Below are 11278 nucleotides of genomic sequence, written 5' to 3' on the forward strand. Positions count from 1 at the left end.
CCTCTCATACTTCGGACATATTGTCAGGAGGAACCAGTTTCTGGAGAAGGTTATATCATGTTTAGTAAGGTGGAAGGTCAGAGAAAAAGAGGAAGACCCCCAATGAGATGAATTGGCCAAGTGGCAGCATCGATGGACTCAAGCCTGGCAACAGTAGTGAGGTTGGTCCAGGATTGGCCAGTGTTTTGTTCTGCTGTGCAGAAGGTCGCTATGGGTCGTTACTGACTCGATGGCAACCAACAACCAGAATCAAATTTTAGTTATTCTGTGTTATCTACCGTTGTTAGTACTATTGTTACCATCATCATCTCATTTTACAGAGGAGAAAACTGAGATTTTCAAAGATCAGTGCTGCAGGTCTCTTAGTTTTAAGCAGTAGAGCAGGGAATTTATCAAATAGAGGGATTAGGCTAGGGGCTGGGCTCATAGCTACTATGCTTTCAGCTTTTGTATTGTGTCAGCTTTGAGGGCAGAGAAATTTTTGTTCTTTTTTTCTTATAGAAGAGGCACATTTAGTAAAACCTTTTAAGAACTAATTATTATAGAAAGAAACACTTATGTCCAGAGAAACTTGCTTTTTTTTTTTTAAGTCTAGTCAGAGAAATAATATCATAATTTGTGTTTTATTCTTTACCTTATATGCCAGAAAGATTAGGGTCACATCGAATATTCAAAAACAATAATTACATTTGCTAGGATGCTAAGAAATGTAATTATTGCTTTTGAATATTCAATTTGACCTTAATATTTCTGGCAAATAAGGTAAAGAATAAAGCACAAATTATGATATCATTTCTCTGACTGTAGTAGTGGAGACCTGGTATGGCACTGTAGGTTCATGCTTTGGACTGCAAGGTTGTTTGAACCACAAGTTTGGTGATTCAAGCTCACCAGTTGCTTCTTGGAAACCCTGAATAGGATCCTTGTGGGTCAGAACCAACTCAGTGGCACTTCATTTTCACACTTTCACTTTTTCGGGATGCTAGTTCAAACTTTGCTTCTTTTGATATAATTTGGATATTGTAAATATCCAATATTTATCTATTTTATTTATATATCCAGTATGAATATACAAATAAAATATACTTTTATTTTACTAATTAAATGGCATGAATGTATTTGCTGTAAAATACATTTGGAAGTAGATGAAGTAAAATCTATGAATAAATAGCTAATCTACCTTTAGTCTCCAAGTGCAACACTGTATGTTAAACACTGGACTGCTAACCACAGGTCAGCAGTTCAAACCTACCAGTTGCTCCTTGGAAACCTATACAGGTCGCTGTGATTCAGAACCAGATACACAGCATTTAACAACAACAACAATCTATCTTTATATCACCAAATTGCCTAATATGGTTTACTTTTTGTAATAAGTCAACGTAATATTTGATATTATTACTATAATACAAATAACTCAGCATAATTGCAGTTGATTAAAATGCAGGTCAAACTTCTTGGATTCTTGCATGGGAAAAGTCCCAGGAAGTTAAATGAACTTCCTGTAAGTATGTGGAATTTTAATTCACATTTTATCTGGTATCTCTTTTTAAATTTTCCTGCCAAAACCATTGTATTATGCTACAATTATCCAGAGGTGCTATTTTACACTTGGACTATTATTTCAGAAGCTCTGCTTCCGATGTCTAATAAGGTTTCCACACATAACTCCCACACCCTGAGCTGCCTTCAAAGGTCATTTCTTCATCCCGTTCTTTGCCAACATAATTGCACCTGCCAGGTGAACTGCAAAACAAGTCCCCGGCGCCCGAGTGAGTCAGTTTCACTGTCATACAAGCCGCTTTCCTGTTTATGCTCATCCCGAGCATTATGGGCTAGGAAGGCTCTGGGGCCATTTGTAGCTTCTCTTTTTGATAGCCAGAATTTTCCATACATTGGTTCTCAAATCCCAATTTCCCATAGCAGGAAGTAGAAACAGACTTGATATCAAAGAGGAGAGCTTAAGATGAGCTTAAAAAATGAAGGGACATAGACAGACAAAGAGAAGGGGAGAGACTTGTAATGTTTCTAAAACATCCCTATGTGAAGAGAGAAATGTGTCATTTTGCTGAAATGCTTTTAAGAGGCTTGCAGCTAACTCGTACATATTTTGCTAACATTTTCATATCATGTTTACCTTACTTGTAGTTTCCCGGGAGCTCTTACTGTTGAAATTCACATTTCCTTATTGCTAATTGCAAGCCTTATAACAAAGTTGAATATTTCTCTGCGAACACATAGATGTGCTTAGTATTTTCTCACTTATCTCTACAATTGGGGAAACAAGTGAGTATTTTCAAAACCTATCTTCCTTCCATTTAAATATGAGAATAGAGAATAGTGGGAAAGGAGCCTGTTTTCAGTCAATGATTATGTTTTTAAAAACTTAGCAAAACCTTGAAAAAAAAAGATAAATAAGACAGTGTTTATAAAATAAAGGCTCTTTTTTATTTAAATAGTGGAAAAATCTTTGAATGCATTATTCAAATATAGAGTAACATCCAGCCCAGCATAAGCACTGCAGCCTTTCCGATGCTTCTTTTCTGTAGCATTTGTCCTAGTGTTTCCAATATTCTTTCCCTTCGCCTCCCCAGGGAGAAGGTTTCAGATAAAATGACATATGAATCATGAAGGTATCTGGTACTATGCTAAGCCCCTTGGAACTCCTTTCATCATTTCCTTGAGTGAGGTATTGCTGGGCTCACTTTACATGTGAGAAATACACTCATGGTGTTTGTCTGCATAAATCACCCAGGTAATAAATAATCAGTGAGCATCACACTTAACATATGTCTGACTCTGAACCCGGTGACATTTTCTCTAAAACCAGAGAGACACAATGATACAATGTTTTGCCTAACCCAAAACATTGTATCATTGTTGCTAATTATTTTGCAAAAAATGGGCCTTCTACCCAACTGGACCCAAAAGTTCTTGCATATTGCATCATCATATGCATTTTTCAAGTTTTGCTATGTTCAATCCATACATCCACATTCAGAATAACATTACCTTCGTACCAATAAAACGCATTTTAAGTGTGAAAAAGACTCAAAAAGGTCATGATTAGGTAGAGATATGTCTGGGAATGAAGTGTAACCGGCTGAAGCACAACTCATGGTGCTCTAACAGGACTGCACAAATAGTGGAGGAAGTTAGATACTTCAACAGATTGCATCAGATCTCAAGCATGAGCCAAGAAATGGAGTTAACTATCTGGAGAGCTCATTCAGAGTAGAAGGTAGCATGAGATGAGGTCTGAGTCTTTCAGAACTAGGGTGTGCACAAGGAAATCAATTTTTAAGAACCTTATGGAACTTGGTCTATGGTGAATTTCTTTGTTCAAAGGTGCTCTAGTAGCGTAGTGGTTACGAATCGGGCTGCAAACCTCAAGGTCAGAAGTTCAAAACTACCAGCTCTTCCGCGGGAGAAAGATGAGGCTTTCTGTTCCCGTAAAGATTTACAGCCTTGGAAACCCTGTACAGGGTCGCTATGAGTCGGAACCAACTCCACGGTACTTAACAACAACAACATATATATATGTATTGTTGTTGTTATGTTGTTATGTGCCGTGGAGTCACTATGCACAGCCAACGAATCACTGCCGGGTTCTGTGCCGTCCTCAGATTGTTGTTGTGCCAGGAGTCTATTGTTACTGTTGTTGGGTACTATTGTTACCCATCTCATTGGGGGTCTTCCTCTTTTTTCCTGACCTTCCACTTAACAAGCATAATGTCCTTCTGCAGAGACTGGCTCCTACTGAAAGTATGTCTGTACTTCTCACTGTACTTTTTCCAACATGGATTTATCTGTTCTTCTGGAAGTCCATGGTATACTTCATAGTCAGCTCTAACACTATAATTCAAATGTATCAATTCTACGGTCTTCCTTATTCATTGGTCAACTTTCACATAAGCAATTGGAAATACCATGTTTTTGTCAGGCACACCTTGGCCCTCAAGCTGATATCTTTGATTTTTAATATTACAAATAGGTCTTTTGTAGCAGATTTGACTAATGTAAAATGTTGTTTAATTTCTTGACTGCTGCTGACATAGTGTTGACTATGGATCCAAGCAAAACAAAGTTTTTGACAATTTCAATTTTTTTCTCTATAAATCATGTTATTTATTTATCCAGTTTTGAGGATTTTTTTTTTACACTGAGGTGCAATCCATACTGAATGCTGGAGGTTTTTATCTTCATCAGTATTTCAAGTCCTCTTCACTTACAGCAATGAAGGTTATATTATCTGTGTATTGCAGATTGTTAATGAGTCTTCCTTCAAGCCTGATGCAAATTCTTCTTCATATAATCCAACCTCTTGGATGATTTGCTCAGCATGCAGATTGAATAGTATGTTGAAAGGATACAACCCAGACACATACCTTTGCTGATTTTAAACTATTCAATATCCCCTCGTTTTGTTCAAATTACTGCCTCTTGTTCTATACATGTACTCCTCATGAGTACAATTGTTTTATAGAATACCTATTCTTCACAATGTTATTCATAATTTGTCATTATCTATGCAGTCAAAAGCCTTTGCATAGTCAATAAAACACAAGTAAACATCTTTGTGGTATTTCAGCCAAGATCCATCTATTGTCAGCAATGATAGTCTAACTTCACCTCTTCTGAATCTGGCTTGAATTTTAGGCAGTTTTCTGTTTATGTACTGTTATAGCCATTTTTTAAATGTCTTCAGCAAAATTTTACTTGCATACCACATTACTGATATTGTTCAATGATTTTCATTTCCTTAGGTCATCTCTCTTTGGAATGGGCATATACATGGATCCCTTCTATTGGTTGGCCAGGTATCTTTCTTCCAAATTAGTCAGCATAGATGACTGAGTGCCTCGAGGGCTGCATCAATTCGTTGAATGATTTCTAATTGTAGTCCATTGATTTCTGTTGTTGCTGAGTTCTGTTGAGTCTGTTCCAACTCATAGTGACTCTGTATAGGGTTTCTAAGTAGCAGCTGGTAGGTTTCAACTGCTGACCTTGTGGTTCAAACTGACCTTCAGGTGCAGTGCTTATCCTACATCACCACACCAGGACTCTTTGCCACACCAGAAGTCCTGAAACCTTGTTTTGCTTGATTGCCTTCAGTGTAGCTTGGACTTCTTCCTTCTTTACCATTGGGTCTTAATCATATGCAATCTCCTGAAATGGTTGAACACAGATCATGTTTTTTTGGTACAGTGACTGTGTGCATTTCTTCTATTTTCTTTGGATGCCATCTGCATTATTCATTATTTTACCCATTGTTGTTGTTGTTGAGTGCTGTTGAGTTGGTTCTAAGCCATTGCAACCTTATATACGGTTTCTGAGGAGCTACTGGTGAGCTTGAGCCACCAACAGTATGATTCAAACCGACCTGGCATTCCAGCAAATTAACCCACAGCACCACACCAAGACTCCATTTTGCCCATGTTGTTGTTAAGTGCCTTCGAGTCGGTTCTGACTCATAGCGACCATGTATAGGGTTTCCAAGGAGTGGCTGGTGAGCTTGAACTGCCAATCTTGTGGTTCAAAGCAACCTTGCAGTCCAGCGCATTAACCCACAGCACCACACCAGAACTCCATTTTGGCTATAGAATCCTTCAATATTGCAAATCAAAGCTTGCGTTTTTCTCCAGTTCTTTCAATTGGAGAAATGATGAGTGCTTTCTTCTCTTGTGATTTTCTAATTCCAGATCTTTGCACATTTCATTTATCATTCTTGGCTTTGTCTTCTAAATTTTTTTTTCTCTAGTTTTGTCAGTTTGAGAAATGCTGAGTGTTTTTCTTCCCCTTTGGCTTTCTAGCTCCAGATCTTTGCACATTTCATTATCTTACTTGTCCTTTGTCATTTTCTGTTCAGCTCTTTTACCTTCTCATTTCTTTCATTCACTTTAGCTTCTGTCTGATCAAGAGCAAGTTCACAATCTCTTCTAACAACCACTTTTGCCTTTTTTTCTTTCCTGTCTTTTAAATTATATTTTGCTTTCTTGCTATATGATTTTCTTGATATCATCCCATAACTGTTTACGTCTTTGGTTATTAGTGTCTAATGCATCAAATCTGCTCTTGAGATGTTCTCTAAATTCAGGTGGGATAAATTCAAAGTCATATTTGACTCTTATAGACTTGTTTTGATTTTCTTCAGCTTCAATCTGAATTTGCACACAAGCAAACTGTGGTCTGTTCCATAGCCTGCTTCTGGCCCTCTTTTGACTGATGATACTGAACTTTTCTACTGTCTTTTCCCACAGATGTTATCAATTTGATTCCTGTGTATTTCATCTGGTGAGGTCCATGTGAATAATCGCCTTTTATGTTGTTTAAAAAAGGTATTTGCAATGAATATGCCATTGGTCTTTGCAAAATTCTAGCATGCTGTCGCCACCATTGTGTTTATCATCAAGCTCATATTTGCCAGTGATCGATCCTTCTTCTTTGTTTCCAACCTTCACATTTCAATCATACTGATTATTAATACATATTGATTGTAAGTTTTATCAAATGCAGCCTGAAGACATTGGTGGTATTCTTCAATTTCATCATTCATTACAGGTTTCAGTGGTTGATACATTAATTAGAATAATAATGGTTTTAATTGGTTTTACTTGTAGGTGTATGAATATTATCCTATTACAGACAGCATTGTACTTCAAGATAGGTCTTGAATTATTCTTTTTGACCATGAATGCAACACTATTCCTCTTCTATTTTTCATGCCCTGCATGGCAAATCGTATGATTTTCTGGCTTAAAATGACCACTCTCAGTCCAATTCAGCTCATTGATGTCTAGGACATGGATCTTTATGCATTCCAGTAATTTTGACAGCTTTCAAGTTTCCTAGAGTCAGACATTCAATGCTCCTATTATTAATGGATGTTTGCAGTTGTTCTCATTTTGCATTGTGCGCCATCAGCAAATTAATGTCCCCAAAGCCTTATTCCATTCACATCATCAATGTTAACTCTACTTGGAGGAAGCAGCTCTTTCCCTGTTGTATTTTGAGTGCCTACTCACCTATTAAGGAGCTCTGGTAGCCTAGTGATTATGAATCGGGCCGCTAACTGCAAGGTCGGCAGTTCGAAACTACCAGTTATTCCGCAGGAGAAAGATGAGGCTTTCTGCTCCCATAAAGATTTACAGCCTCAGAAACCCTATACAGGGTCGCTATGAATTGGAACCGACTACACGGCACATAACAACTGATCTATTGTGAGTCCTGCTGTGGCGTTGTGAGTTAATATACTGGACTGCAAAGTCGATTTGAACCACAGCATCAATGGTTCAAGGTCACCAGCCGCTCCTTGGAAATCCTATAGAGGGCTGCTATGTGTCGGAACTGACTCTACAGCACTTAACAACAACAACAACTAACCTGGTGGTGGTGGTGGTGGTTATGTGCTGTGGAGTCAGTTCCGACTCATAGTGACCCTGTACAGTGTTGCCGAGGCTGTAAATCTTTACAGGAGCAAAAAGGCTTCATCTTTCTTCCGCGAAACAGCTGGTAGTTTCGAACTGCTGACCTATTGCCCTATTATTCCTAAATCATGGGAATAAAAGGATATTAAGTTGGTTGTACTGCAGTAAGTTACATTTTGTCCCCAGTAAGTTTTTCCCACAGGACTCTAGACCACTCTACAGATGATGCAAATTTATGAGACATACATATGCAGACCAGGAAACTTTAATGAGCAAATGTAGATTTCCTTGAATGGTAGGGGTGGAGGGTAAGTCTTTTCCAGAGGGCTAATGATCTTTCTGATAAGCTCAAATATTTCAAAGTAGAGCATTTTTATAAAACCCAATCCCTTGCATTATGTGTTTATTTGCTCAGACAAGACAAACACATTTCAGAGAAACAGCCTTCCTTTTCTTAAGTGCTGTAACTTACTGTAGCACTGTGAGTTAATATGCTGGACTACAAAGTCTGTTTGAACTGCGATGTTGGAGGTTCAAGCTCACCAGCTACTCCTCTAAAGCCCTATAAAGGGATGCTATGGGTCAGAACCGACTTGATGACACTTAACAACAACAGCAACAACAAATAAGTGTATTAGTTTCTCTTAAGTGCAGTAACAGAATGCCACAAACTGCATAGCTTAAACAACAGAAATTTTTGTATTTTCTCTCAAGAGTTCTGGAGGCTAGAAATCTAAATTTCTAGGTATCAGCAGGGTTTTCTTTGAAATTATGCAATATGTGTTAGATAAAATAGAAGCACAATTGTCTACATTTAATAATTTATTACATAATAATAATTAGAATGTTTAGCAGTTTCCACAAGGTCTTCAATAAATCACAGCCACTCTTCTTCCACACCGATATTCTGAAAACAAAATATATGAATACTATCAAAAACTTGGATATCAAATTATCATTTTACAACTGATAGGAGCAGAGTTTGAATATGTGGTTTTAAACCTATGGCAACTGGAACCGGTAAAAGTAAAACTCAAGAATCATACAATTCTGCCTTCGGTCCAGTTAGCTCTGTGCTAGGGCATTCAGGTCACTGGGAGCTAACCTGACTAGGTGGGATTCACAGCATGAAGACGTAACATAGAACTTATGTTCTCTAGGAACATTCATTCCAAGAAGAAGAAAGGCAGAGCTGATGTGATCAAGCAAGTAATTCACCCCAACATTATGATTCAGATAAGTCATTTCAATTTTCCAGTGGTGACAAGAAGACAGTAGTAAAAAAGAGACCAAGAATGGGCTTCATGGAAAGTCTTCTTCATAAAGACCAGGTTTGGGAAAATGAAATGACTTTCTATCAGTTAATTCCTAAAAATTGCACAGTGGTTTAAATTTTATAAAAACCTGAGGCATATAATCTCACATGAAATTGATACACTTTCATGTGTTAAGAAGGGCAGGCACTTTTATTCTCATTGTCGAAATAAGAAAATTGATTGATTTTTATGAACAGCACTGTTGTAAATAAGAACAAAAATGCAAACCTGTATTATCACATTCCTAATCCTAAACACACCCATGAGGATAAATTGATCTCCTCTCCTTTATAAGAAATTATTTTTCACTCATGTCTTCATTATTTAGGTGACTGTGCTGTCCAAGGTACACAGCCGACATTCTTATCAAGAGTCAGTCAATGAATTCAGTATTTCTCATGTAAGTGAAGTAGGGTAAATTTTATTAGCATCTTTGCTCTTTTCCCACCTCTGAATATTTACTTCTCTCACACAGTTCTTGAACAATCCCAAACAGTAGTATGTTCTCAAAGCGTTCTATTGTTTTTGCTTTATGGTTATTCACGCAATTGATTCTTAGATAAATACTTGTAAGTTCTTTGGTTGGTTAAAATTACTATTTAAAATTATTAATATTGTTTGAATGGTTTAATTTTAAACATAGATAAACCTATAATCATGTCACTTCCTTTCAGTTCCTCAATTAATACAGCCCCCAAAAGAGAGATTTATTTAAACTAGCCAATATTTTTCTCAACTGTTGAATTTTTTGTGCAAAGAAACAGGGTTCAAAATTGTAACATACAAGAAATGGAATACTTTGATTTCATTGAAAATTAATTTCAAGTCTGAATGAATGAACAAACTGCTTATTTGGCATGCAATTCATGGATTTTAGTACTATTCATAAGTTCAAAGAATTTATTCATTACAAGGCATTGTTGTTAAGTGTGTCAAATTGGCTCCAACTCATAGCCACCCTGTATAGAGTTTCTCAGGAACAGCTAACAAGTTTGAACTGCAGACTTTGAGGTTAGTTGTCCAGTGCTTATCCTACACCTCTACACGTTACTTATTAGTTCCTACTGGTTGTCCTGTCACAAGGATTACAGCCCTGGAAACCCTGTGAGGCAAATCTAGTTGGTCCTATGGGGTCACTGTGAATTGAAATTGACTTGATGGCAAAGACTTTTTTTTTTTTTTGCTTGAATTGTCAACAAGGAATACATTGTTCAGTTTACTTTGTCCTTGCAAGTCTTATAATTTGACAGTTATTGGTCATCAGGATCATTTGATAGCATCGCTTTTACATCACTAGTGACATTTTTCAGTTTTCATTATAGGCACTTTAGGGTTGCAATCATCCTTGTTGTTCCACCAATATCATCCATCAGCACTCTGCTATCGTTGGTGTCAAGTACCATCAAATCGGTTCTCACCCATAGCGAACCTGGATAGGGCTCCTGAGGAACAGCTGGTGAGCTTGAACCGTCGACCTTGCGATTCAAACTGATTTAGCGGTCCCTTGGGCCACAGTGCCACACCAGGTACTAGCACCATACTAACATCATGCTCATGATTTTCACCATCACTTGCTTCATCAACACCATTCCAATCTCTATCTTCATAATTTGCAGTGGCAAAATCATCACTTCCTTTTCTCTAAATGGTGTTAGGATTTCACAAATCAAAAATCATGGTTTTATATATGTTTTACTTTTCACATCATAACTCCTGTTGTGGTGCTGTGAAATCAGCATTGGACTGTAAACCATAAGGTCGGCTGTTCAAACCCACCAGCTTCTGTACAGGGTCACTATGAGTTGGCACAAACTTGACGGTACTTAACAACAACAACAACAAGTAACCAAACTAAAAACAACAATGAAATGGCAATATGGACATTGATAGCACACTGCTGATGGATGATATTGATGAGAAGGCAAGGATAATAGTGATCATAAAGCTACTACAGTAAAAACTGAAAAGTGTCAGTAATGATCTAAAAGTACTGTTATCAAATATAACAATTAGAATGACAATGATAACACTTAGCAACTTATCATAGATTTTGAGTGATCAGCACCAATGATTAAACTTAACATTTAAAAGTAACAAAGAAAAGCTATGTAAGAATTTTAACTCCTATAGTATGAAGGTAAATAAAAATATATTTCTACAAAATCATAAAAACCTTGATTAAACAAAAACATCAAAATATGAAGCTATTGTTTCTTGATATAGCCTCCATCTTTGTCACCCTTCCCCCAAAGAATTCTGCTTTCTTTGAGTTACACTATGTCAAAAATTGGTTTGGACATTCTCAAGGTATTTGAATCACATTCCCTTTAAACATTCTTTGAGTGTTGGGAACAAAAAGTCAGGAGGGGCAAGATTGGTGTTGTAGGGTGGATGAAGTAAAGGTTTCCCAACAAATCCTTGTAGGCTAGCATTGGCTGCCTTCAAAGAATGAGTGTATACATTGTCGTTATATGGGGAAAATAATCCTTGTTGCAACTTTCCTAGCCTTTTCCTCACAAATGCATTGTCAATTTT

Source organism: Chrysochloris asiatica, unplaced genomic scaffold (assembly GCF_000296735.1).
Source record: "Chrysochloris asiatica unplaced genomic scaffold, ChrAsi1.0 scaffold00072, whole genome shotgun sequence".
Classification (NCBI taxonomy): domain Eukaryota; kingdom Metazoa; phylum Chordata; class Mammalia; order Afrosoricida; family Chrysochloridae; genus Chrysochloris; species Chrysochloris asiatica.